This window comes from Aulostomus chinensis, chromosome 23, assembly GCF_037954235.1.
Source record: "Aulostomus chinensis isolate RoL2024-O1b breed Wild chromosome 23, RoL_Achi_v1.0, whole genome shotgun sequence".
NCBI lineage: Eukaryota > Metazoa > Chordata > Actinopteri > Syngnathiformes > Aulostomidae > Aulostomus > Aulostomus chinensis.
Genome location: NC_141342.1, coordinates 2,899,563 through 2,925,120, shown reverse-complemented (window position 1 = coordinate 2,925,120; position 25,558 = coordinate 2,899,563). Strand labels below are relative to the sequence as shown.

The window sequence follows — 25,558 nt, the reverse complement described above, 5'->3', positions numbered from 1 at the left end:
AAGGGTCTTGGGGGGGGGGGGGGGGGGGGCTGGAGCCTATCCCAGCGTCAACGGGCGAGAGGCGGGGTTCACCCTGGACAGGTCGCCAGTGTATCAAGAACATATTTGTCATTTATACTGAGAATGTAGCAGTGACCAATCTACATGTTTGTCACATGTTGCTCCGTGTCAATGTCCAATCCCAGGATAACATATCGGAGGACGGGGTGACATATTTTTTACCTTTTATCAATGAATTCATTGTGCAATCTTTCAAAATGCCCGTGTGTGTTAAATAGATGTGACAGCAGCATCAAGGACACGGCTGCAAGGCGAGGGTCCCTGTCTCACACGGGGACAGAGGTCCATTGTAATGAGGTCTCCCCAGGCTCCGTGTCAACCTACCTGTCACACACACACACACACACATATGAATGACATTAAGTCAGACCACTGTGTGCCACTCGAGTCATTACATTTGCTTTGATCGATCTGGGGAAAGTGATCCAAGATGGTCCAATACCTTCTCCTGACAAACAAGGGGTCCAGTGTCTGTCGATGCAGGGCCAAGCATTGTGTTTCGCTCTGATGTGGTGCTTATCGCCTGATGGGTCTCTGTTTCACTCTGGCCAATAATCAAGCCCACGCATGACTTCCCCCGTAGAAAAATCCCCACGCTGAATCTCACGCTAGCCACCCCTCCTCCTGGGCATGAATTAGCGTGATTACACGTATCAGATGGTAGTTCTGATAATTCCAGCCACCACAGCGATGCTAAGAGCATAAACACACACACACACACACACAGTAATACTTTGGTGGTGGGGAGAACAGAGAAATGCTCATCATGAGTCCAATTTTCACATTATACTGGGTAAATCATTGTTGCCAGGCAATAATCTAGCTAGGATTCGCTTATCATTGAGCTCTGTCTGCTGGCCCAAGACCCTCCGTCACACCCTTAAATAATGTGTGTGTTGGTCATGGCCTCATTAAGAATGGAAAATAAAGAGAAGTGTGTGTATGTGTGTATTTGACTGAAAAAAAGCAAGCATATGCCAAATTTAAAAATCAATACATGAATGTGTGTGTGTGTGTGTATTAACATCTGAATTTAAGTATTTAACTTTTCCAACTTACTTTCAATGTGGACGAGCTCTCTTCCACAAATAAACACCGCCATCTAGTGTTGTTTTTTGTGGCTGACGCCTGCAGAAGAGCAATCACAGACGGCCGCCATGGATGAATCAGAGACTGAAATGCCTTCAGAGCGGCAGTGCCTACGTTCAGATTGCTCAGTGTACAGTAAACTGTCTTCTAGACCACCCTGTCTGAAGCTCTTTCTTTCCCTATCAGCTCCACAGATGCACACCGGTGCACAAGCGCATGAACGCGCACGCTCACGTTGGCACACACACACACACACACACACACACACACACACACACACACACACACACACACACACACACACACACACACACACACATAGCAGAGAGCATCTAAGATCAATAGTGTTCTGGGACCTCAGCCAGAAACACTTGTCCTCGCTGTAGTCTGTGCTCACTACCTGTGACTCATCTTAACAGACAGAATATTACACTACTCTATGTGATTGGTCAGCTTTGTCCGTCTGTCTGTCCGTCCGTCTAGCGGCAAACTGGATTACACTAAAAGTTAAGCAGTACATATTTTAAGAGCTGAGTGCAGGAATCTACTAATGCATTCATCAGCATTTTGAGGTTTTATGAATGTCTCAGGAAATATTACATGGGCCTCTATGATAAAGTTGATAAAGTGCAAGTATATGAATTCAGACATATGTACAAAAAGCAAGGGTGGTTTTTAGCCTGGTGGACTCTGTGCCAAGAGGAGTTTATTTTATGTTTTCACTTTTTTGGTTTCATATGTTTCATATGCTGTGACAGTGCGACAAGGTCTCTCACAATACAAACACCTTCAAGCAGCTTTAGGGCATCTGTCAACTCCCTGTAAATCCGCACGTTCCTTTGACTTTCTTCCTCCTCACAGGCAGCAAAAATCACCGGCACATTTAGAAAATGTGTTTTTGTGCATTCAGAGCCATTCTTGACCGGGGAGATGGCTGATAGAGCAGCCTGACAGAAGGCAGGAGGCAACACCAAGATTGCACAGACATTTTTGCTGCTTGTGAAGATAATGATATGGCTCGTGTCACAGAGAGGGGGCAGAGAAGGAGGGGTGTGAGCTGAGGAAACATGTCTGTAGTTTATTACTGCCTGTGGGCACAGCAAATCTGAGGGAGAGGAGACAGAGCTCTACATTTCTGGCCCAAAAAAGGGAACAACAGCAGAAATAGCCCAGTTGATATGAGAATACATTTGAGGAGGGGATAGCATCTATCCAGTCCCCAAACACATAAGCCACTATCTAATATACGGCGGTGTAAGGTAGTTATGATGGGCCCCGGTGCACAATATCATGGAGGGCCCTTGTGCGGTGGTTCTCAAACTTTCTCCAATAAAGTAACACATTTGAAATATTCTTCAGCCAAGTATTCCCTGAACAGTGCTAAACACATTTAGTGAGAATCGTGCTACAATACAGCACTGCCCTATCACTGTCTGATTAATTCATCAAACATTTCAATTATTCAGAACCGAACCCTTCATTTATTTGCTCATCTATAGCTGTTATAATGCAGTAGCACTGAAGCAGCATTGTAGCTGTACTGAACTGCCTCTTTTTGATGAGTTGGACTTTGAATCTTGCAAGAAACAGTGTGTTGCACTTTGGGTGATCACTTTCAGCAGCAGTGAGATAACTGCAGTGATCAAAGTCTCCTCTGGACAGTTTGTTTCTCTGTCGTGTCACTGCAGGAACATCGGCCTCACACAAACTTGTGATCAGTCAACAGTTTGCGGCAGTTAAATGAAATACTGGGTACAAAATGTGGTGCGTTGATCTATTAAAAGTATATTCATTTAACTTATTTTAATAATCGTTCGGGATGGCCCGATCCAATCATGTGATTCGAAGCTGGGGCCAACAATCACATTTGAAAGTGACTGGAATCAAGAGGAAAAGATTGATTTATTTTGTTGATTTACAAAACCAATGTAGCAATGCTTACATTTCAGGGTTATCTGGGGGTACAAAGAGATTGCCAAAGGGAGCAACAAAGGTTTAGTTTTAAGTTACAAATCATCAACGTTCAGTGTCACCGTATACACCATCAACAGAAACAATGTCCTGAGTCTTATTCTTGGCAGGCGGGTGAGTGGCAGCACCCCGTAGCACAGGGCTAACATGAAGCTGACACTTTAGGGCAGCAAACATGCCTGCACTTTGTTAATTTTTTAGATTGGAAAGCAAAAACAGCACAACAGCGGCTTGTAACATCTCCAAATTGGGTGTTAGGTGAAGCGGAAAGAAAAGAGGTGCCTTCGACACTGCTAATTCGATAGGTCACCTGGAAAAACAAACACCCAGCCCAATACTCTTAGTTCACCGAGACAACTCAAACAAAGTTACTGAGCCAGCCAACACTACGAGACATTTGGAAAACAAAGAGGCATCGCCCAAGGACAGGGAAATGGCCAGAAATATCACAGCCAAGATCGCTGAGTTCATCACGCTGGATGAGCAACCACTGTCTGGAGCAACAAATGTGGAATGTTGCCATCTTGTGGAGCTCTTTGAGGCCCAGTAGGAGATGCCCTCTTGCCACTACTTTACCAACACAAAGATAATGCCCCCTTACGACCAGCATTGTAGCACCTACTCCTTTTATTAGACGCGGCTAGACGAGTTCTTCTGTTTGCCTGATGACGTCGCTTAGCCTCACAGCCCAATGGGTCGTCTCCAGTTATGATTTACACTAGAAAACGCTCCATGCACTCTAGCGGGTCCCTTCTAGAAGAGCATGTGAAAAAGGTAATCAAGGAGATGCTGAACAGCTGGCAAGACAAGACATTTCAAGATATTTTGTTAACAAGTTTTGTGTAGCACCACTGATGACCTAGAAAGGGATGTTATTCAATTTTCCTTGGTTTTAAACCAATGCTGCGCTAACTGAAGCTGTGGTCAGAGTTTCAAATTGGTGACTGTGACTGTAAATTATATTTGTATTTAAAAAGCCTTCAGGGGCAACTTGGATATGAGGGCTTTCTTTCGCTTCTTTTCAGAAACATCTGATCAGAACTCTCTGGTCTGTCTTCACCAAGTGCTGTCCCATCAGGTACACTCAGCCAGTCAGACAACGAAACACTGCTTATCAAACTCCAAGGAACAAGCCGGGGTGTCAGTTTTGGCAGTTTAATCAGGATCAATTTGCAAAACTTTTGACAGAGAACAGAGACGTACAAAAGTATAACTTCAATTTTCTTGCTAAAATGAATACAGAAATCAACTCCACATAGACAGCAGCCGATTACTTTAACAATCAGAGACCAAATTAAAGCACCGCCAACTTTAAAAAGGTATGAAGATCCAAACACCACATTTTCACAAAAATGAAGATCACATTTTTAATTTTGCTAATAAACAAGCCTACCGACAGATGATGCTACGTGAGGCTCTGATGAAGAGGTTGGCATCTGATTGGAGCAAGCAGTACCATGTGGTTGCCTTAGGAAAGGTCTTGAGAGGAAGTGACACACAAGACAAACAAACATGTTCGACAAATAATCCATCCATCTGCTACCGCTTATCCTGTTAGGGGTTGCAGTGGGGCTGGACCCTGGACAGGTCACCAGTCCATGGCAGGGCCAACACATATAGACAGACAACCATTGGCTCTCCCAGCCACGCCTACGGTCAATTTAGAGTCTGGATTAACCTGGTCCCCTCTTGATGTCTTTGGACTGTGGAGGAAGCTGGAGTACCAGAGAGAACCCACACAGACACAGGGAGAACATGGAGACTCACACAGAAAGACCCCATGTCCGAGCCAGGACTCAAACCTGGAACCTTCTTGCTGTGAGGCCACAGTGCTGACCACTGCACCACCGTGCAGCCTTGTTAGACAAATAATATTTAACAAATTCACCGCAAACCAAGAACAAGCAGAAAATGTGTCTCACTTTGGCATTCTAGCTCTGAACAGGCAACACAAATTGAAACTCTGCTACACATTTTTACCTCTCACGATGCCAGCACAAATAAAGTGTTAATTAGCCTTCTGTCACACTAGCGTGGTACTGGGGTACATAGTGGGGCAAGGTGTTCTCCAAAAGTGCTATCAAGTGAGTGTTGCTCTCTTTACACTCAGGACCCCATCTCTCAATCTTTAATTATCTGCAGCAAGCATGTCCAGCGGTGTCTTGTCAAAAAATTCACACTTTTGGATCCTTCTTGTAGACCTGCGGACGGAGGTTGGAAAGGCAGCTGCAGTTTCCCAAGTCCACTTTAAGCACAAGCCTCTCTATAGCTGTTTTAATGGCAGTAAACTGGGTAAGCAGGTTAGTGATGTTATCTTAGTTAGTGCTAAATCTGTTCTCATCTTCTATAACGCATACTGGTAGTGCTTTCATCTCTCCTTGTACACCTTGTACTGCCTTCAGCAGCCCATCAAATCTGGATAGCAGTCAGGATGTGGGCTACTCGGCAGGAAGCGTCTGTTGTTTCATGGTTGAATTGGTGTTAGCTTGTGGTGCACGTTCCAGGGAGGAGTTCACTTTTGAGTGTTTTTGTGCCAGCTGTGTTGGTTTCAGTGGTATTAAGAACGTTTCTTAGAACAGAAACAACACGTGTAACTCCACTAGTTCGGTACGGCAGTCAATTAGTCTAATTTTCAGGGTTCAACCGGAGGGCTAATAATATTGTGCGCACCATGAAGAGAGTTTTGCTGCAGAACCTTTCAACAGTACAGAAGACAAAATTTCCCATAATTTCTCTTCCTGTTTCTCCAACCACTTGTATCACTCCTGTGTGTCATATTATTCGGGTACTGTGATTCTGTTTGGTTTGGGGGCTACAGAAGGGAGAAACGCTCCCTGAATATGAAAAACCTGCGAGAAAGAGGGCAATGGAGACAGAGTGAGGGGGTAGAGAAAAATGAGTGCCATTGGCGGCTTTATGAGAAAGAAAGACAGGGAGGAGATGAGATTCCTCCTTATCTTTCAGGGCTGGGCTGTTAAGACTTTGCAGATTTGTATCTCAGCTGGCAGAGAAGCACGCGAGGCTGGCTTCATTTGGCCTTCACCTGATTATCTATTTATCAACATTTCTGACCATTACCCCTTTTGAGAGCCCAAGGATGTCTTTAAAAATGGACTTCCAGTTCTTCAGAAAACAAAGTCTCATCCTAAAGAGAGTGCAGATCCTCTCATCCTGCCAAGGCGTTTTCTGTGCCATCAAGCGTGCGCCAGGCTCTAAAGGAGCCCAACAATTAAAAATCGACCCTATAGACAACAATTTTGTGACAATTACTGGCCATCTCATGTATAACCTGCAGAAAACAGGCTGTGATTGAGGAGAGATGCCAGCAGCAGTTGGCTGCAGATGCTCCCTCTGTTCAATGCTGATTTTCTCTTCATCTGATCCTTTTTCCTCCCCACAACCATGTTTCTGGATGATTGGAATCAAACAATGAGATGAGTTGACCGGCTAAATGTGGTTTTAAAATGATCAGAGGCATCGGTGGCAGGAGCCTGTGTGAACAACGGGCTTACTAATGGGTAGCACAAATGAATATCAAGTGCTGCACAGACCTGAATGAAGCCTGAGCTCTATTTTTCAAATGAGTGAAAAACAAATAACCTCACAGTACAAGCCAGAATTATGGGACAATGTTCCATGTCTCATTAATTTACAAATGCCTTATTTTCCAGTGGATATTGTCCACTGCTGTGACCTTTATTATTTACGACTAGGCACATCATGTCTAAACAAGGACAAAGGACAAAACTTCCATCCATCCGACCATTTTCTTCCACTTATCCTAATTAAGGGTGGGGGGGGGGGGGGTTGGAGCCTGTCCCAGCGGCTTTCAGGCAAGAGGCGGGGTTCACTCTGGACAGGTCACCAGTCCATCACAGGGCCAACACACAGAGACGAACAACCATTCACACTCACATTCACACCTACGGTCAATTTAGAGTATCAATCAGCCTCGTCCCCTCTTGATGTCTTTGGACTGTGGGAGGAAGCTGGAGTACCAGAGAGAACCCAGCAGGAACAGGGAGAACATGGAGACTCACACAGAAAGACCCCGTGCCTGAGCCGGGACTCAAACCCTAAACCTTCTTGCTGTGAGGCGACAGTGCTGACCACTGCACCACCGTGCTGCCGGGACAAAACTTGTCCACCATATTTTCAGAGGTTTGATTTTTAATTTTTTTTTTCATTAAAGTTGGGTTCTTAGAATGTTTCTCCAAGAGCAGTGAACAAACCCATTAAGCCCCGGGGGTTCTTGGAAGCTGAAAGAAGAGAAACACACCACTGGGTGCAAATAATCAGTTCCTCATCAGTTAATAAATTATGATATTGATGTAAAAACATTTTTTAGGATGAGGTGAGTGAGATTAGAGCAGGCCCTGAAAAGCCCTGGAAATTTGAGCATTGGCATTGTTGTTATTTTAAATACATGAGTTATGACGCAATTATGATTCTTGAAAATGGCAGTTGCTAAGAAGTGTCAACACTACAGAGACCGTTGCAGACATTAATCATATCAAACATGACGGTAAAGTGCTTTCATACGTGGTGTAGTTGGCTCATAACGTAACATTAGCTTTGTAATAATAATTGTATTAATGCTTCAGAAAACAAGTGATGCCCATTTGTGAGGATTGTCATGCTGAACAAAATGTGTAAATCACATCATCTTTAATTTGCAGTTTATTTTCTGCAATAATCCAAAATGTAAAAATTCCTTTGGCTTTTGGAAGAAGGACCCCATGGTGATACAAAAATATGTCACCCCTGCTCACTGTATTGAAAAACACTTAAACAGTAGCAGCTCTTTAAGATCGGAGAAAATAAACATGTCATTTTTAGCATTTGAATTTTCTACGATACTTCCTATCTTCATGCTAAGCTAACAGTGTCCTGACTTCAGCTCCATTGACAAAATGTTGAACTACATCATCGTCAGAGTGCAGTACTTCCATTCACCATTGCACCGCTAACCTTGGGAAGGTCAGCTGCTCTATCAATCACATCTATGTTAGACCACACCTCCTCGCACACTAACGAGAGCCATGAGTAGGAGTGACAGCCATCTGTTTGCTGTCTCGAAGAACAGCTCGTACCTGCTGCATCAGTATCATACTCATACTGCTGCATCATACTCTTCATAACGTGACATGGCAACTGGAAAGATTCCTGGCAGCGTCTCTAAACTGAGCCTCCATCATGAAATTATTTGTCGTCGTCTGACAGTTCCCCACCCGCTCATGTATATTTCACGATATCCTGTTGTGTTATTATTCATGTCAAACATTTGTCTAAAGGCTCACACACACACACACACACACACACACACACACACACACACACACACACTGGACAATGTGTTTTCTCATTTCCTTGAGTCTCATCCTCCTCACAAACAACCCAATCACTGCATCGACCTTGCAGAGGACAGTCTGGCCATAAGACCTGTTTCTGTTTTTTTCTGTTCCACTCCATCCTCTTCCATCTCTCCCTCCCTCTTCCACTTTAATCCTCCTCCACTCTCGTGTGCTGTCTGATTTATATGACCAGGGTGAAGACAATGGCCACTCAGAGCAGAGCATGGGGGCTTTCACTGGCGTCACCACTGTCCCAGTCAGTGTCCTGGCAGCTGTTGAAGAACAGGAGTTGCTAGTAGTGGTGACCTGGAAGTGATGTCTGATCACTGGTTACTCCTTTGGGATGTAATCAAATTACTATCGTGTCTACTTGATTTCTAAAGTAATGAGTTAGATAGCAGTAATGTTACTTGTCTCTTACTTAGTTGAGGGTTAGTCAGAAGTGGAAATGGGGAGCATTTCCTGCACAATATAGCCAGTAACAAGCTTCATCAGACCTCCACCTATGGCTGGTGCTGGACTGTAGAAGTCCAGCTCGGGTTGTTTTGCTGGAGGACATCCACTGGCACCGGGTCGGACAGCAGAAGTCCAGGCATTGCTATTTTCTCAACAAGCTTAACTGTGCTGTGCTGCCCTCTTCAGACGTTTCAGCTCACTGGATGGGAGGTTTTTCATGGTTGGAAATGTTGTGGTGACACATAGTTGATGTAAACGGACAAGAGTTTTCTGTGTATTTCTCTCCTACCTGACATGCTTGGTTTGTTTACACTAGAAGCCATCACACTCTCTCTCTCTCTCTCACACACACACACACACACACACACACACACACACACACACAAACACACAAAACGTCATATATCGCTGTGACACAGCAGTAATGTATTGTTACTTGGATTTATAATTATGATTTAATTATTGTATGGAAATAATAATGTGTCAAATTACTCCATTATCAAAAAAAAACAACTTTCCAGAGACACCAAGTTCTTTAACCATAAACAGCAACAACAGCTGACATGAGAAAAAAACCACAACGCTAATATTTTATCTGTCTGGATGTTTTTTATTCCCTGCATATAACCGGCATGTTTGACAGCATTTGGCCATTGTTTTACACGTTAGTCTTATTTTGTATTTATTGCATACTTAATTATACTCTGTCTATACTACATAAATATATATATATCTTACTTATAAAAAATACTCTTATATTTACTACCACTGAGACTGTAAATTACATTATATTAACACATTAAACCTGTAAATGTGTCATCAGACAAATTTAAAGTTCCCTTAGTTTCATAAAACATTGCTGATGCTGATATGAGGAAACAAGACACTCTGACACTGATTCTTCAGCTGATATTCTTTAAAAATATAACTGAAGTTACAGATAAAATGTCTGATGTCCTCTGCTGAACTCTATCAAGTTAACTATTAAATGTATGCAATGGCTTTGTAATGAACAATTATTTTTTAATGGACTGAACTCTGACAGCCCAGTGATGGACTGGCAACCTGTCCAGAGTGTCCCCCGCCTTCCGTGAGATGAGAGCAGGTAGAAGCACCATCTCCCACAACCATTAAAAGGATGAGAGTTACAGATGATGGATGGAATAATGGACGGAATAATGGACTGATGGATGGACAAACTCCAACAAATTTTCTTGTTAATCCAAACGTATCATATTTGGCATACAGTAGCGCTGCAGAAAGTGTGAGGTTACTCAGGGAAAAGAATCTGACTGGATAAATGCCTGCAAATATGTAGGGCTACACGGCTGTCTGAAGAGAACAGCAAAGCACTGCAAGAAACGATGTTTGTGCACTGAAACAGGCCGCTCAGAAAAGCAGGTTCAGCTGCATGTTGTGTAAGAAGACACGTGAGAAAAACAAGAACAAATGACCAGCAGAAAGCAAATCATTTCACCATATTTGTGCAAATCAAGAGCAGAGAACAGCAGGAAAATCAAGTCAGTGCATGATGTCCCAGAACAGGCCAGTGAAATGTATGAGGACATCATCACAGCATGAAGCACGTGGAGACAACGAGACAGCGACCCGAGCCAAAGTGGACTGCAACAGGAGCCAACAGATCTTTGCAGAAATGATGATAAACAAAACACTGGTGAACCCCCTGCAAGCTGCCACATCATCCCCACACATCTTCTAAACTCAGACACACCACTGAAATACGTTGAAAGGGCTTCTGATGTACAACAAGATCACGTTGTGTCCAGTAAGGAAATGCAATGTTAAAGTCAGACAACTCAGAAGCAATCGAGTGTACAGACTGGAGTTTCAAGAGGTGGACCGATTGGCAGAATCCCTATACTGGGCAGCAAGGCCAGGTGAGCCATAAAGTTAATGAAAGTACAGTACATGAGTAACTTGGTCACTGATGAAAAAGTGAAAAAAAGAGTCTTGTCTGAACTGAGTCTTGTCACGAGTGTGAAAAAATGTGATGAATACATGACAATGGAGACAATAAAGACAAAGTTTTTAGATGTGTTTGCTGTTAATGGCTGTTTGAAAGGCAAATGCAGCATTAAAATAGTCCAGTGTGTACCACCAGAGAAACGACCAAAAGTACTGATTCCTGTGATGACACCTCTCAAAGAGGAACTCAAGGATCTGGAGAGAAGAGGGAGCATCTCCAGTAGAGCGTAGCACAGATTGGATACGTAGCATGGCCACAATGACATAATGAAACACAAAACTGAAGATCTGTATGGACCTAAAAACCCCTGAATCGGGTAATGGAGGGAGCCATTTTCCTCTCCCAGAAATGTCAAGGGCTAAAATATTCGCGGTTTGTGGTGTGAAACAAAGCTTGCAGCACATCATATTAAAGGAAGAATCAATCTACCTCACCATATTCAGCAAAAGTTTCACTAGTACACTTACGACCAATAGGTGACAGCAAAGAGACAGCTAAGTGGTGACAGAGTGATCCTGCTGCTGAGTGAAGCCACTGCTTAGTGCTCCATGGAGACTGCAGAGGATGCGACTCAGACCGCACAGATAGGATGTAGGAGTGCTCTACTTACCGGCTTGAGATGAGCTGCTGGCAGACTCACTGAGCAGGGCACACATGTCAGGTAGACATTGAAACAAAGTTGGAGATGAGTTAATTAACTACCAATTTCTGCTGAGAAACTGAGCGAAATTGAAACTCCTGCAAAAGGACACAATGCCACAGAGGTTGACAGATGATTCTAAAAGGTGGACACAGAACAAAAAAGATTCCAACAGACATTCAGCATGACCTGGTATTGTGTTTAGAGAACAGACAGATACCTGATGCACGCAGAACTGACGCTATTCACCATCTCCATTGCGCTCACCTAGGAGTAGAAGGATATTTCAGAAGGGCAAGGGAATGTGTATCCTGGCAAGGGATGAATGAATGCATAAAGATTTTAATCTACAAATGTGACATATGCAGGTCAATGGACCCCAAACATCAAGGAGAGACACTACACCCTCATGATATGGCATACAGACCCTGGGCAAAAGTGGGAACGGAGCTCAAGCCAGTGAATTTTGTGCTCACGCCATGGGCCTCACCTTTTAACGAGCACCACAGGTGTTTATGAGGCATGGCCTGGCATAACCATGGCACATTGCTATTTTGGAAACAAGGAAAATGTTAGCGCCTGAGACCGAGAAGACGCTGGGCTTTAGTTATTGTCATCAATCAGATGAGCAGATTTGCAGCACTGCAATGTGGTTCTATTGATGCCCAAAACCATGGTAACATTGGCCACCACCTCCTCTCAGGCCTGTTCCACCTCCAGTGACTGTGGTGGATGCCTGCTGCCTCCCTGCATTAACATAAGACATCCCTGCACACCTTGATCTGGAGCAAGAGGGCGTCCATTTCCTTGGACAAGAAGCGTTTAATTTTTCTGAGGTGAAATGCGTGTGCCATTGAAATAGTAACACGCCAAGTCCTGGCTCAACCAGGCCTTCATAGGGACAACACAAGGAACTTTGGCTGCGTCCGAATTGCCAAGTGGCAACCTGCAACCTACTGCTACACGGCACAATTCAGACACCCTCTAAGATTGGTGCCGAAGCATGACCTCTGCTGGCAGAGCACAGATACCGCAATTAGGTAGACAGAACCAACAAAAGCCCCACCTGCTGGCCTGACTGTTGTACTGCACTCCACTTGGAGCAGACCCGTAATTCATTCTCTATTATTAAGCACATTAACGCACATGTACAGGTGTGTACACACACATTGCATTTGGTGTGAACACACCTTTAGTCATCAACAATGACTGTAAATGTTGGTGCTGTATAAGAATGGGAGACTGTTGGTGGCGCAAGTTTGCGTGTCCACAAGTTTTTAGGGGACGAGGAAGGGGTCCACGGTGCATTGTGGGCCATAGGTTGCCCCATAGGATGCACCTGAACCGACCTACAATGTGGGCGTGTTTAGGCTGGAATTTAGGTTGCGAAGTACGTCACTACTCACGCCAGTTGTGGTTTCGGACAGCGTACGTTGTAGCAGTAGGTCGTAGGTTGCCACTTGGCAATTCGGATGCAACCTTTGACTGGTTTGTCTACCAAACCAGTCAAACCAGTTTGTCACACCAAACCAGTTTGTCACACCAAATTTACACATCGCTATATTCGCGTCATTATATTTCTGTCAGGTCCATTCACGTCAAGAAACACAAGAGATGATAACGAGCTTGATTTGTTTATTATAGTACAAATTGGCGGTATGGCTCTGTTCAGAGGAGTCCCCTGATAATTTTTCATGAGCACCATGAAACAGGGGACCAGCAGCGTGAGGGAAGGTTCTCCCAGTTTAAGACTGGAAGAGCAAACATACCCCCCGTGAACAGAGCAGCAACATGACATGGAACAAACTATGCCATGTATACATGACAAGGTGGAGCTGGGGAGGTGGAGGGTAGCAAGTTGCGAGCAGGAGCAACTGTACAGCAAATAGCAGCAGCAGGCTGCAGTAGATAGCAGCAGATAGCAGCAGGCTGCAGTAGATAGCAGCAGGCTGCAGTAGATAGCAGCAGATAGCAGCAGGCTGCAGTAGATAGCAGCAGGCTGCAGTAGATAGCAGCAGATAGCAGCAGGCTGCAGTAGATAGCAGCAGGCTGCAGTAGATAGCAGCAGCAGCAGCAGCAGATTGTAGTAGGTAGCAGCAGCAGCAGCAGATTGCAGTAGATAGCAGCAGATAGCAGCTTGCAGTAGGTAGCAGCAGATAGCAGCGATGAAACAGGCAGAGCAGCAGCCAGAAGCTAGCAGAGCGGGAGTTGAGGCCGGGTGATATTTAAGTTGAGAGGGCCAATCAGAAGCAAGGGATTTGATCAGCTGATGCTGAGCAGCTGTGATCAGCTGATTGATCAGTTTGATTGATGGACAGGAAGCCAATAGCGCTTGACTACCACGGCCTGACAGAACTAACGCTAACGCTCGATTTGTGTGAATTTGACCACTGCAAATACGCAAATTTTGCATATTTGCATCATTTGCGTCGCGTTATCCGCATCATTCGCTCCACCCAGCAAATATACAAGTGAATTCACATCTATTTGCCTCTCTACATAGACTTTACATGTTATCTTAACGTGCAAAAAATTTGCGTCACGTTTGGTGTGAACACACCTTAAGGGGTAGGCAACTGGACTTCTTTTTGGTGTAGAAGAATTTTACCTCTTACCCAAAAAGCTTCTACAGTTCCTTGGATAAGCAGTGAAACATCTTCTACTCTGAAAAGTAACAAAATGCTGCAGCTGCTCAGCAAAGGACGCAACACTTTTCAAGAATAGACTATAGTACACCTGCAAAAAATGAGTGGTAGCGGGTCAAGAAGGAAGCCAACACAAAGCCACTGTCAGGTTTGGTCATCAGTGAATTAAATACAGGGACGAGCGAGTACATCATTATTTGTATCTGTATTTGTAATAACACCAAAACAATCTGTGTCCGTATCAATATTTGGACGGGGAGGGGCTTAGCCCAGAAATTGGGGGTGCTTAAATTGGAAGTGGGTGTGCCTTAAAGATGAAAATGTGTGATAACTTGCTGAATGGGTTTCAGGAAATTCATAGGGACTGATCAGAAGTTCATTCATTCTTTCATTATTCATTTGGAAATTGTTTTCAAGAGCATCAGACTGAGCTTTAGGGACAATGTTTTTGAGTAGAGGACTAAATTAAGTATTTACACCGCTATCAAGTTTCTACTACCACTGACTTCATCCTGACTTGTAATATGGAGCAGCTGACTGATGGTTCAGTGTCACTGTCAGACAAATTACACACAATATCGCTCATTGTCCTAGGAATATGAGTTTCACATAGATTAGATCAATAAACAGAGATAATTGTGTGTGTGTTTGTGTGCATGCAGACACATGCTGCACCAATATCAGTAGCGAATACTCGTTTCATCCGAGTATCTGGCACATCCGTAGTCCTCAGGTTATTAGACTGCTTTACCTGAAAGACTCTAACCAGTGATGCGTGTGTGTTCAGGACAAGACTGTCAGGGGTTGAGGTGCGGGGAAGTGGACCCAAATGCAGACAAGGGAAAGGAGGGTGCACAAAAGTGGTTTATTAAAGAGACTGAAGGCTTGAGACCGGGAAACCTGGAGGTTTAAGACTGGCGGCTCGTGACTGTGACCACGACATTTGATGTAGACTTTGGCATCACGACACAACAATGACCCAAGACGGAAACACAGAGGTTAAATACCCGAGGGAAACGAGGCACAGGGGGTGTAATCAACCAGCTGAGACACACGAGGTAATCACAGGGAGGAGCACAGGAAGACAGGACATGACTACAAAGTAAAACAGGAAACACAAGACAGGGATCGTGACAAAGACAAAGTTGTTCTGTTGGGTATTTCTGTCAAGGGAAAAAAAACAAAATTACAACAAAAAAGGAAGAGGAAAGGAATGTTTATTCATATTTTATTTCTATTGATGGCACCCAGTAAATCTTTTTTCATATATGATGGAAAGTTAACTTTATTTAGCCTTAATAAAGAGGCAAGAACCAGGCACAAGTGGACAGAGCTGCTTTTTCCAGGTTAGCAAAGAAAAATACCCAAGTGATTGTTTGTTCATGGCACTTTGCCAGCTTCTGGATTATATGGTGTTGTATATTCATGTTGTTCAATAATTGCCAAGTGGCCATTGTGTAAAGTCTGATTATACAAGCTTGTTACCTTTACTTATTTACTCATAAAATTCCCTTTTAATCACTGTTTGCTGAGCATCATGTAACGGGAATTGAATAGTTACAGGAGGGCGCACTGCATGGGCGGAGTCAACTCACTGGTGAGTTACACACACAATTCATTCATCGTCTTCCGCTTATTCCTTTCTATTAAGGGTCGTGGGGGGCTGGAGCCTTTTGCCTCTACGGGCGAGAGGCGGGGTTCACCCTGGACAGGTCGCCAGTCCATCACAGGGCCAACATACAGAGACAGACAACCATTCACACTCACATTCACACCTACAGTCAATTTAGAGTATCAATCAGCCTCGTCCCCTCTTGATGTCTTTGGACTGTGGAGGAAGCTGGAGTACCAGAGAGAACCCAGCAGGAACAGGGAGAACATGGAGACTCACACAGAAAGACCCTGCACCCGAGCCGGGACTCGAACCCAGAACCTTCTTGCTGTGAGGCGACAGTGCTGACCACTGCACCACCGTGCAGCCCTACACACACAATTATTATTTTAATTGTTGGACACGTAACTCTAACAGTTGGATGTGATTCATTCAGGTCGGATCATTTCTTCTTGACCTTATTGCAAGTAAACAAAGTTGTATCACATGTTTAACCATCAGATGCTTTATTCACCATCACAGATGTAGAAATTTAAATATTCCATTGTCCGATTGACTGTGGAAACCCTGTTGACCGCAGCTGTAGTTTCCCTCCACTCCTCATGTGTTTGCTTGCTTTTTACACCTGATTTAAGGCTACCAAACAATACCAAATGGTGCGTGTCTACCAGACTTGTGAGTGTCTCCACTTCAGCCTCTGAAAAGTTTTGATTTGATTGATTTCTCCTCTCATATTTGTGCTGGTTTGTACGCTCATTTGATAAACGAGGGCCATTGTTTACACTCTTTAAGTTAACACCATGCCGAAGCATCTCAGCTGCATGAGGCCTTCAGCAGGGCAAAATGCTAATCCAGAATGGTTGCAACATTGGGCTGTTCACATGTAGGGAGTCACATGATCAGGGTGGGCAGGTAAAAAGTCTCATGACCAGCATCCATGAAACAGCCTCCAGAAAGTCATATAATCAAACACCTTCATCACATTTTGACAGCATTAACAGCACAAAATACAAACTCAGTTCACGAGCAAGTAGGAAAATACAGGGCAAATACAAATGATCCTGCACACGTAATATTTACTGCAATACCAGTGAAACAACTTTAGACGCTTCAGAAACATGACAAAAAGAGAGAATCCAATTCTCCAATCCACCCAGAATATGGTGTTGCTTTCAGGGTGTATAAATCCAGAATGTCTCTCTTTGTAGGAGTTTCTTTCTCCTGTATCCACCCCTTCTTATCATATGTTCAATACCACTGATCTGAAGGGAGTTACAGTCACTGTGACCTGCTGCTGAGGAGCCATAGCACATGAAAGACTGTCAGTCCTTATGGCATGTTTATGTTCTGCAGCTCCCTCTTTACATTACGTTTTGTCCTCCCACAAGAAATCAACCACATGGACACTCAAGTCTATAAACCACATATAAGATGTTGCAAAATGTGTGGTTTATAGACTGAAGTGGTTGAATAAAGGCTTTTTAACTTGAACCCTTCTGAGTCCCCCTGAGTTATCCAACTGGAGAAAGTTGGATTTTCCTTTTTTCATGTTTGATTCAACTGACTTAAGTGTGGCTGTGGAACTGGAGATGATGCAGTGCTTACTGCTTTTTTAATGAAAGCGCCTGTTCTTTTTTTTTTATCAGTCTGTTACCCGACAAGCAATCAAATCGAGGGGAAAAACAATTGAGCTTCATTCGGCCGTGTCGAAGCACCGGGTCCATTGACCTGACCTACTGCTTATTTGTTATTTTATGAAAAGAAGCGTGCTGACGGAGGAATAAATCCAAACAGTGTACAAACGGCAATGAGAGAAGTTAATCCTTTACACAGAGAAGTTGTTTGTCTGCACTTGGCAACGAGGAACCATGTCTATCTTCTTTGTAACTGAGGCAGCCGCAGTAAGCTGTGCTTCTCAATTCTGTTTGTGTGTGTGTGTGTGTGTGTGTGTGTGTGTGTGTGTGTGTGTGTGTGTGGGGGGGAGGCCTCTGTGTGTGACTATCAAGCTGGCTACCCATCAGAAAACAATGAGGACTCTCCCTCCCCAAGTTTTTTGTTTGTTTTTCCTTCAGCTGAGCATGGATCCGCCTCGTCACAACCGCAATATCTGTTCTGATACTCATTTCATTCGAGCGTCTGGTTCCTGGTGTAAAGGTCAAGAGAGACTTCCACTAAATTTGAACATACATTAAACCAGACTTACACTTGAGAACTCTTGAAAATGTCAAAGTCTTGAATGTCAACACCTTGGTTTGATGACACAGTCGTAGCCACCTACTGTAAAACTTCCCGTGCCAGCTTCCAGGCAGTTTTCCCCTCCCCTCATTCTTGATGGTGTGCTTCAATTTCACTGTTAACAGGCCTATTCCTTCATGTGCAGGGTGTCACCATAAACTGCAGCATTACTATGAGATTATAATCCAAGACAATAATACATACAGTATATATAATTAGGATTGATCTTTCTGCATCATGAGAAGACTTATTTTTTAGTTTGTGATACTTTTTTGAATATTTCTGTATTTGTGCACTGTAATATTGAAATTTCTTTTTAAGTAGAAGTGTGACAGACATCTTTTCCCATCTTTTTACCACCACACAGATAGACATCATCATGACATTTATAAGAGAAAGTGAGATACAGCGCTCATCAGGTGGTCAACTACGACTGTAAATTGGGCGCCACAGAACAGTGGCCACATGACGTGTAACGAAGTTGGATTTAAAAATAGGCCTGTTTGTCATCATTCACTCTGAGGCTTCGCCATTCCAGTCATACATGATGCAGGATATTTATGATGGCCTGTAACGTCATCCAGCCTGAAACATTTAAAGGATTGGGAATGCTGCAGCCTCTGGGGGCTGACGCAACAACACAACACATTGCTCCTGCAGCACCGTCATTAACATCTGACGAGATGTTTTTGTTGTCACCTGATGGGCGTCTCCTATTTGTGCAGGGTGTCAGTGGTGTGGTAGCAAATGTGTCCTAGAGACAAACCATTCTGTGAATGGTGTAGGGGGTTTTTACAAAAATCCAATCCTTTTGTGGCTTTTGCAGCGTCCCATTTTTAATTTGTTAATATTTGTGACTGTGTTGTGTGATGATCATGTTCACGGTAACTTTGTACATTTTATTTTTTAGTGTATTATTTTTTGGTGTCTAGTCTGTGAGAATTGGCGGTTTGCCTGTTAAGGTGGCAGCACACAAGTCAGTTAGGGTGGCACATTAGGATCTCCTGCTGCTCAAATCCAGTTTCTTTTCTTTGTATATTTACATCCTGTCACTGTGTTCACAGGGGGGGTGAAAGTAAACATCTTATGATCTGCATCTGCCACAAGCCCCCTGTGTAAATCCAGCTGCTACATGATCATCTTAACAAGATAGCACGAGATACTGGCGTCAAACGTGTATCAAATTCGCTGTGAGCTGTAAAACTTGCAGCAGTCCCATGTTTATAGAGTACAAATACTCTTAATGAAGGCACGAGGGGTTGCTTAACGGCTGCTGATCTATATATGTTGGCCCTGCCATGGATTGGAGACTCGTCCAGGGTGAACCCCAGAACCCTTAACAAGGTAAGTGGTAGAAAATGAATGTATGGATGGATGGATGGATGGATGGATGGATGGATGGATGTGTTGGGGCATGATGAGCCCACCCTGCTTAAAATACATCATCACAGGGGATCTCGTTACCGTCAAGGACCCAGCAGGATCACAACAACATCCTTGAACAAATACCATCATGGTTTTCCTGAAGTTTCTGGCGTCTTCATCAGTACGCATGCATGTAGGCAGATTGTGCCATGACACAAGCACATAGTTTCCAGCTCAGACAACAAGATATGAAACATGGTCACAAGGTAAGCTAAGTTGCTAACAAGTCTGTTCTTGTGAAGTCATGGAAGTAATTAAACTTGCCAATAAACTGCAACATTATTGATTTAATTTCTGGCATTAAATCTGTCATTAGCTAATAATCTAGCATGACTCAAGTCAAGTCAAGTCAATTCTATTCATGTAGCGCCAAATGACAACAAAGTTATCTCATGACACTTTACAGGTAGAGCAGGTCCAGTACCTCACTCCTTCAATGAATCTACACCCAACAATTCTCCATCAGCAGCACATCCTGCTACAGTGGCGACGAAAACCTTCCTTTCAACAGGCAGGAATGTGGAGCAGATCCAGGATCAGTGGGGACGGCCTTCTGCTTTGACCAGTTGGTGGGAAAGAGAGCAGGACATTTTTTTTGTTCAAAAAAGTGATACCATAAATGAATGTTCTCGAAATACATTCGTAAAATTGCTGCAAAATAATTTTTCAGTTTTAAAAACAAGTTCTGTTGTAAAATTATAACTGTGAAGAACTGCTTTTTCGGAGAAAAGTTTAAAAAAAAGGACATGCAAACATTCATTCACTGTCTTCCGCTTATTCCTTTCTATTAAGGGGCTGGAGCCTATCCCAGCGTCTACGGGCGAGAGGCAGGGTGGTCAGCACTGTCTCCTCATAGCAAGACGGTTCTGGGTTCAAGTCCCGTCTCGGACATGGGATCTCTCTGTGTGAGTCTCCATGTTCTCCCTGTTCCTGTGTGGGTTCTCTCTGGTACTCCAGCTTCCTCCACAGTCCAAAGACATCAAGAGGGACCAGGTTAATCCAGACTCTAAATTGACCATAGGCATGGCTGGGAGAGCCAATGGTTGTCTGTCTCTATGTGTTGGCCCTGCCATGGACTGGTGACCTGTCCAGGGTGAACCCCGCCTCTTGCCCATTGAAGCTGGGATAGGCTCCACCCCACCCCACCCCCACCCCACGACCCTTAATAGAAAGGAATAAGCGGATAACGATGAATGAATGAATAAAATATTTGACAACTAAAATATGACCCTTGGTAGTTCAGATCTAAATACTCAAAATGCCCCCCCCCCCACCCTCACCACCCTACCCAAAGAAGCAAACCAGAGGAAACACAGTCACTCTTGCCTCCCACACGATCCCCCTACCCAACAACACAGTCATGCAGAAAATAAAGAAACCCAACAACTAAAGGAAAATAAAAATCTGACATAACTGACAGTTTGAGTGGAGAGAAATTATGACCATCACTCATTCCCCTCCTGTGCCCTTACAAGGGGGTGGAACCTGCCTTTCAAGGTAGCTAATTCTTAGTTTGATGTCACAGGTTTCTCAGTTGGAACAGTTGAGCTGAAAGTGCTCATTGTCTTCCCTCAGTATTTCTGTGTAGATTCCTCTGCCTCCTGTTTTGGCGAAACCTGTTTTTGTGAGTTCGTGTTTCAGTTGAAATATGCTTACCTCCTGTGTCTTCTTTGCCTTCCCTTTCTCAAGTGAAACCCCCCGGTTCCTGGCTGTTAACCAGCATCTTCATCCACAGCCCTGTTCCTGATGCTCCTCACCTATCAGCTCCTCACCTATCAGCTCCTCACCTATCAGCTCCTTACCTGTCCGCTGTCTCCACGACCGCTTTACCTTCTGACATTTGACATCAACATTCTGTGCGTTGTCATCTTCTAAAAGAGAACAAAAATTTCAGGATTGAAAGTAGTGGGCATCATGATGTAGCGTTACTACTTCAGTGGAAGTTCACAGAAAGATCCCGCACCCGCGCCGGGTGCTCGAACACAGAACCTTCTTGCTGTGAGGTGACAGTGCTAACCACTGCACCACCGTGCAGCCAGGCATTTTCCTTCAACAATTTGTTAAAATTGCAAACTATTGCACCGAATATGTTACCTTTTAAAACAAAGCGTAGTCTTTGTTTGGCCCCTGATCAGAGCATAAACACTGAAATGATATGGAATGATCATCCTCTCTTCTCTATTATTTGAGTCATTTCTGGATGCCAGAGAAGACGTTTAAGTCTGATGAATGTTCAGCATAATCCTAAATCATCAGCAATGGTCAGCTAAAACAGCACAGACCATTGCTGCCGATGAAGTAAACTTATTATCAACACTACAAAAATTCAATTTGTTTCTTATTAATAATCAAGATTTAAATGTCAGATTTCATGTGTTGTCAGCTGTTCTGAAGCCTCACCTGAGCAACATCGGTGGCGCTGCCTCTGTCTTTAATTCTTCAGGGGAAACGACGAAAAATAAACTGGTATTCTGTCATTATCCTGTCAGACAGACAGACGGACGATTTAGAAACATGATGAATTTTACTCACTGCAATAACACGTATGCACAGACACACACCTGTTTCTTCTCTTAGGCTTAGGAGGAAGGGCCTCGGCGTCATCCCTTTGAGGGGTGACCTGAATAGGGCGGGACATCCTCTCTGTATCCCTCTTTTCCTCTTTGATGTTCTGCAGATCAAAACAGGTCAGAGTATTGAAAGTGGGAGTAAACAGGTGAATATTTCTGCTTTGAAGCACAATATACTATATACAGTCTGCAAATGTCATCAAATGACCACGGATTTAGAGATCTGAATCCATACATTAACATTAAAAGTAATATTTAAATTGCAGCTTTGTTCCTCTTGATTGGGAGGGAGAACTTTCTCCAGGGATAAAATAAACACAAATGATCCAGCAACCAAACCAAATTCCCACAAAGGAAGCAGGTCAAAAATTAACTTAAAATTCCATGCGAAAAATAGCTTTTCAGTTTAACCAGGACTCAGCCTACCTCCACCTAGTGGACACCTTGGAACTGCAGCTTTTGCTCAGATATTTTGCTCCTTTTCATTGTCCTTTCTACATGTAGTATTCCACAGTTGTCTCCCAACAGCATTGTGTAGAACTGCTTATATCTGGCCTCTCATTGCATGTTTCTCAGGTGTATTGAATTGTGAATAATGAAATGAGAGCAGTCATTTTCTCTTTTCTCAAAATTATCTGAGACATTTGTGGATCCCACAGAAAGTCAGAAATTATTTCAGAAGGCAAAAGAAAGGTCAAATGAAAGCCTGAAATAACTGCTAAGATTAAAGCAGTCTGCACCATGCTGTCGCAAAGGAGTGCCACGGTCTCCGTAACACGGATTCAGACAAGAAACCTTTCATATGTCGCAAATCGAAGGAACCAATCTGAAGAAAGGCTGCATGGGGTGGTGTATGGTCATGTTCACTGAGACAGATGCTGGTTTGTGTGTGTACCTTGAGAACGCTCTGGTCTTTCTGAGGCAGAGGTCCGGAGGGCGAGTCCAGACGGTGGAAGCTGTGCTGATACTCTGTTTTACCAAAAGCAAATTTGGCCTTAAAGGAGGACTCAGCCTTGCTTTCAATTTGCTGCGACTAAAACAACAAAAGAGATGCTACATTGATCCAGGAGTCAGCAGTCTTCTTTCAACCAGCAGACATGGCAGATTCCTTCAGACCAGAAACAGGGGAGGTCAGGGATAGTTGGAACACAGGTCACTCATGATGCCTCCTTTTGCTCCAGTCAGGACCTGGTAAGTGGTAAACTGTATAAAAGGTGCACAGTTGCCCCTTCTATAGTTCACCGTTAACCCAGCATTTCCTGTCTGTGCTGCTGAGGTGTCCACGACACCACTGAACAGCACATCCTGGTAGTTTGATGACACTTCATTAAAAGAGCTCCAAGCCAGAGACAGAAATGTTGAAAATGTTTCACCAGTCACCGATGCTCCCCACTTCAACTCTGACAAGAACCAAGTTATTGGACGGTACTTTGCTGTGGTATATTGAAGTACTGTACCGTCTGTGCTCCTCTGGAAGGTACTGCAGCTTTTAGTGGTTTCTTCCACGTGAATTGCGTCGTGTACTCTGATTGAAAATAAATAAACAATCATGAATGTAACAGACAATAAAAGTTGAACAAATCAATGGAACGTTCCTCTGAGGTGACCTGTTGGGTAGAGCTTTGAACGCCCAGGCTGAACCGCTGGTTCTCTGCCGGTGTCTGAGAAATGATAACAATTATTGTGACATTTTTAATGATCGTCTTTATTTGACCACATTTGAAAACAAAAGAAAGAAGAAAAATATAGAAGAACAAACACAAGCCTAACCACAGAGACAGATTTAAATTCAGTTTCAGTCACTGAATGTGAGAGTTCAAATTCAATTCAGGGTAAGAAGCAGTTATCTATCTATCAACGGGGATCAGCGTTGGGGCTGGAGTGGGGGCTGTGCCAGGGGATCCTGCTCTCGCCCCGGAGGGAGCTATATCCCGGGGACCCCGGGAGGCTTAACTGCTTTACCTGGTTCGCCCACGTGGAGTCCGATTGTTAAAAAGGGACGACATCCTGGCTCGGCGTACGCTGGTGCCAAACCCTGGGTGCGCACAGCCACCTCGGGGCAGCAGAAGAGGAAATGGTCTGTTGTTGGCCCCGGTGTTGCTGGTGACAGCAAAACTGTCAAGACCAAGCTGGTGAGTGTTTTTGCTTCCAAGTTCTCACCTGGTCTGGATGCGGAAGCTCTCTCTGGCTATCTTGGTAAAAAACTTGGCTGTGTGGTGTCATGCAACCAGATCGGGAATGAAAACGGCAGATACAGCTCTTTTAAAGTTTCAGCTGAGTGCCATGAGGTTGGAGAAGTGTACGATGGCCGGACGGGGCTTTTGTCTGCTGAGCTGAGAACGGTGTCAGCTGGTGCAGGGAGCACTCATGAGATCCCCCATATGACTGGACCTCTTCGTGTTTTGTCCTGCAACTGTCGAGGCCTGCGTCTGGGCCAGGGCGCAGGTGACAGGGTTGTTGACAACCTCTTGGAAAATTGTGACGTGCTGTGCTTGCAAGAGACGTTGTTGGCAAAGCAAGACTTGACCAAATTAAACACTCTTAATGTCAATTTTCATGGTGCTGGGGAATCTACAACTGATCTCAGTTCAGGAATAATCAGGGGTAGGATACCTGGGGGTGTGGCCATCCTGTGGAACAAGAGGCTTGATTTATTGATGAATGTGCTTAGGCTTGATGTAGACTGGGGTATTGGTGTACAGTTCAGTCACAATGTTTCTTATACTTCATGTTTATACACCATTTGAATGTATTCAGAATGAAGATGAATATCTCTGTAGGCTCGCTTTTATTTATGCTTTTATTCAGAGCAGCACGACTTCTTGCATTTATATCATTGGGGATCTGAATGCAGACATTGCTGACAGAGGCTCACTGTTTGCTAATCACATCATCCAGGTTTGTCAGGAAAACAATTTATTGCTGTCAAGTAAAGAGTTACTCCCCTCAGATGCTTCTACAAGTGAGGCCTGGCATACGGCCTCATGGTTGGATCACTGTATCAGCACAGCCGATGCACACGACTATCGTGGGATATAAAGAGTGAGGATTCTGTGCGGGGCAGCAACTGCCTGGGGTTAGATTGATCAATGTTGAAGATATTCCGATGCTCTCCAGTGACAGTTCTGATCCTAATACTAAATTCCCGGACTGGTCAGCACTCTCAAGGGAGGATATTGCCACCTACGATGCTGATACAGATAAATTACTGAGTAATATTAATTTTGCAGTAACAGTATACATGTGCCAAATAAAACCGACTGTTGGGCAAAAAGGGAGGTGTATTTGTCAGTATTTGTCAGAATTCAGTACTGGCTTTCATCTGATGAAGCATATCTGTCAATAGAACTACTTGAAGAATCTTGTAAATCCATGAATGGGATGATGTTGGTTTATTATTTTAAACTTGCCCAGTCTCAGTTTATATGTGACTTATCTCAAAGACAGTTGACCCAATAGACATCAAACTTCCCACGTTCTGATCAGGTGGTGCCTTTACTTGATAGTTCCCATG

At 43.9% G+C, this 25,558-nt stretch overlaps 1 long non-coding RNA gene across 1 annotated transcript; it reads right to left on the bottom strand.

Moving 5' to 3' along the window:
- Positions 1-20,819: 20,819 nt before the first annotated feature.
- On the bottom strand, positions 20,820-22,068 carry LOC147239155 (uncharacterized). Its single transcript, XR_015111621.1, has 3 exons — positions 22,036-22,068; positions 21,875-21,956; positions 20,820-21,345 (listed from the first exon to the last, which is right to left on the bottom strand). It is a non-coding gene; the product is annotated as an uncharacterized LOC147239155 (long non-coding RNA).
- Between the last annotated feature and the right edge of the window lie 3,490 nt (positions 22,069-25,558).